Here is a 4,241-nt window from a genome sequence, read left to right as displayed (position 1 = left end):
ACCTTGCTGCTGCTGTATAAAGTGTAGAGCTGATATGCATAAAAAGGTCTAAGTTAAGGGGAGATATCTTGTGAGCTTCCTATACTAATGCTGATCTTCTATCCATTATACAGAAAATCTCTACATAATGAGCGAAGCTGTTCAATTAGGCTTCAATCCTCCATGCATACAGATGCTTCATTTTGCACTCGCATAGTCCCTCAGCTTCAATTATTGTCACCAATTAACATGTGCAGTTGTACAGAGGTTTTAGCTGCTCCTTTTAGGTTCCAGATTGATCACAAAGGATAGTGAAAGTGGTAAATAATGAATCTCAGTGGCAGCCATGAGACAAACAGACATTACACCTGCCATAACTGGCAGCCTCCACTGAGCCATACCTTGCCCCTCATAGAATCACACCCTCTAGATTAGCACTAAGATAATATATTCCTATTTCATACTCACTTTGTTATAGAGCCCAAAGGCTCCAATCAAGAACAGATCCCAGTCATGTTTCACTCTGTGCAAAAACTACACAACGTGTCCTGTCCAGCCTTCTCATCAGGCTGAAGTGGAAAAGCAACAAATGGACTCAACATAAAGGGTGATGGAAAACACGGGTAAGAGTGGCACTAAGTTTCTGGTGGTATAAGCAGGTGAGCACAACTACGTAGTGACAAATAGGCTACACTTTCAGCTATATCCATTAATGCCCTTTTTGTATGATTTTTGCATCAGCGACGGAAAACTCTTCAAGAGTAATTTTTCCTCTGCACAATAGGATCTCGGGCTGATAATCTGTGATAGTTTAAAAACACCACTGCTTCCTTCTAACCCCCCAAATTCAGACACAAACCCAGATTCCCCACACATCAGTTTATGGCAAGAATCAGTAAGAAGAGGGCCTTTAGGCAGGATCTGAGGACAGAATCATGAGAGCAAGCAGTTGTTCTACACATACCCATCTGCTATGTCTACACCTGGCTTTGCTTCTTCCATCCCACTTCCAGAATGCAGAGATAAATGGGGCAGGAAACACTGTTGTAACACCTCACTCAACATCTTGAACAAATGAAATGCCTAACCAAAGAAAATAAAAATAAAAAACACCTAGGTGGTACCTAATTATTCCTATCAGCTTACTGTAGAGCATCCTCACAGCATGGCTGAGCCCCCAGCTCCCCTCTGTGCCACATACAGTGGAATTCAGGCACCCTGTTCAGAGGTCAGAGAAACAACCTCCAAATGGTTGCAAAACATTTGGCAGCAGCTCCACGAGGAAGGGTGTGGACACGACAGCACAGGAATATTGTCAGAAGAAAACTGACATTTTCGTTTCAGCCTTATTTCTCCTTGCAATAAATGAAATTGGTTTGCTTCTTCCACAGCAACATACATAAATAGGCAAGATCAGACTCCTTTAGAAAGAGGACTGGGTGCTGGCCCATGCTTTTCTGCCCTGACAAACTGCCACTTTGTCACCATTAATAGGGAGTTTGTCCTGATCAGTTATCATGCAGCCCCCTCACCAGGCTGTGTAATTTCTCTTCCTCTGCAGAACTCCTCAGGAAGACGTGGTTAGCTTCTCTACTACTCTCTCATAGAGCTGCTTCTCCAGCACTGAAGTCTCAGGTCCAGTCTGGAGTGTGAACTGAGTTACTAGTCTCTGCAGAGATTATAAAGACTACTGTACACATCCTATTTACCACGTGTTTTGCAGCTGATGGCAACCTTCCAGCAATGAAAGGCGCTAAAAAACAAAACAAAAATTTCTTCACAGTAACAATGTTCCCCTCACAGGTTAGGCATTAAGTGTGTGTTATGCATCATAATATTATTTATTACCTTTTATTCATGATGTCTAAGGGAGCTTTTGTTCCATAATCTTTACATTAAAAGTATGCTAAAAACAGACACATCTGATAGCATTCCTTTTTCAACTAGCCCTGCCCAGCAACACTGCCTAGGATAAGATATGGCTGTAGTATCGTACCAGTGTGATTGCAACAGATTGTCTTTGGGAAAATACCATATACTCCATCCAACCAAGCCCAGCAGGTCACCAAGACTCTGCATTTTGTGACTCTGCTGTAAGATTTGCCAGTTTTGGATGGATCCAAGCTATTAGATGTTAAATAATGGACAGGCTCAACAGCCAGTAAGAGGTACTGCTGTTTAGCTCTCACCTGGCCCATACCATATCCAGCCATCATCTGAATATCAAACACCGCAAAAAAGCGATGTTGGAAATTTAATAAACAAATTGGGGACGGTTGGGATGGTTGATCTGAAAAACAAATGTGTGCAATTGATCTGACAGAAGCGCAGCACTACCTGCCACGTGCCAGAAGGCTGCTTTCTGTTCTCAATCACATAGCTAAGTCAAACGGGTCACCTACTGGCAGAGAGCAGTACTGGAGAACGCCTGTGTGCTGGAAGGATGTGAGTTTGTACCTGACACGTCAATAGCGAGAGGAGGAGGGCAGGGCTGCTCGCCTGAATTGAGCAGACACACAGCAAGGCCAGATCACCCCTTTCTAGATAAGCCACAAACTGAACTCTAGCAACAGCAAGCCTGAATTGCCTAACCTCAGCAACATTGCTAAGGGTTGAAGTTAGACCAAACAAAGGGCAAGAATTCTAGTTATATACGCACAGAGAAAATATAGAACATATTAAAAAGCAGGTCTTTGCCTTAAATGTCCCGACCAGAACTATTTGCTATGGAAATAGAGCACCGTGGAAGATTTAAGCAGCCATTTGAGCCGCTTCATGCCACTCCACAGATGCATGGACCACTTGCACATCCACTGCCTCCTGCCCACAGACACCCCCGCGCACGCAGAGCTGCAGGAAGCAGCGGTCGCACAGCCCCCCAGCCTGGCAGGAGGACTGCCCACACCCTGCTGCTGTCCCTGTCATGCGCAGGGCTGCTGCTGGCACCTCTGCTTGTGTCCCTACAACCACAGCACCCACTCCTTGTCACAGCCACCACGCATCTCTCTGCTCCAGCTTAGCTTGGTAGAATATCATCTAATGCAGTACAATACTTTAGTGGCTTCTACAACTATAACTAAAGGCAGTTTTTCTCCACTGCCTGTAATTCTCATTTCTTCCTCTTTCCATTTCTATTTTTTACTTTATATCCCTTAACACTTTAGTGTAAAAGTCAGCAGAGTTTTACCACATCCAAAGCACTGACACAAGAGTCCAGACTGCAAGAGCCACACCACAGAACCACAGAACGGGTTGGAGGGAATCTCAAAGACCATCTACTGCCAACCCCCCGCCATGGACAGAGCCACTCAGCAGCTCAGGCTGCCCACGGCCCCATCCAGCCTGGTCCGGAGCGCCTCCAGGGATGGGGCACCCACAGCTTCTTGAGGCAGTTGTGCCAGTGCCTCACTGTCCACTGGGTAAAGCATTTCCTTCTAATATCTAACCTAAATTTCTCCTCTTGTAGTTTAAAGCCATTCCTCTTGTCCTAATGCTGTCAGAACATGTAAAATGTCATTCCTCCTCCCGTTTATACGCTCCCTTCAAGTTCTGGAAGGCTGCAGTAAGGTCTCCCAGGAGCCTTCTCTTCTCCAGGCTGAACAAGCTCATGGTGTGCACACACCCAGAGAAGGCCGGGGTGTGCTTGTGCTCAGCTCCATAGTAAGGATTCTCAGTTTACCCCAGCAGCACAATACCCAGCACAGCACGCTGGGCCTGCAGGGAGCCCTGGTATCACCACACAGCCATCCATCCACACTCCTGTCAGCTCCCACTCCCACCTCCCATGTCCGAGGCTGATTTCATAGAACTGGGGAGATATCTTGAGCTTTGCAGGACAGTAAAGCACACACCACCCACCAGATCCACAAACACACGGCAGCACGCAATCGAGTCATAAGGAACAGATGGATTTTGAGCGTGTCTCGGTGCGGCAGAAGCCTCACACCTTTTTCTCTACACGGCGCTGGATGAGGCTGAGCGGTCACGGCCGCACCTCAGCTCGCCGAGCTCCAGCGCTGTGAGGGAGCTGCCCTCGCCGTCCACGCGGGCAGCGGCACGGCTTTGGCCACGCTGCTGCGGGGAGAGGGGCGGAAAGCAGAAGTGCTGGAGGCGCTGAGCCGCTGGAACAGCTAACGCGGCGTACGCCGCACGGGCGGCGTGAGGGAAATCCCCGGAGCAGCACTGCCACGCACCGTTCCTCCCGTGCCCAGCACCTGCCGGGTCACCGCCTTTCCACGCGGACAGCCCGCCGGGGCGCCGCG

This window comes from Meleagris gallopavo, chromosome 1, assembly GCF_000146605.3.
Source record: "Meleagris gallopavo isolate NT-WF06-2002-E0010 breed Aviagen turkey brand Nicholas breeding stock chromosome 1, Turkey_5.1, whole genome shotgun sequence".
NCBI classification, from domain to species: Eukaryota; Metazoa; Chordata; class Aves; order Galliformes; family Phasianidae; genus Meleagris; species Meleagris gallopavo.
Note: the sequence above shows the minus strand (reverse complement) of the source record.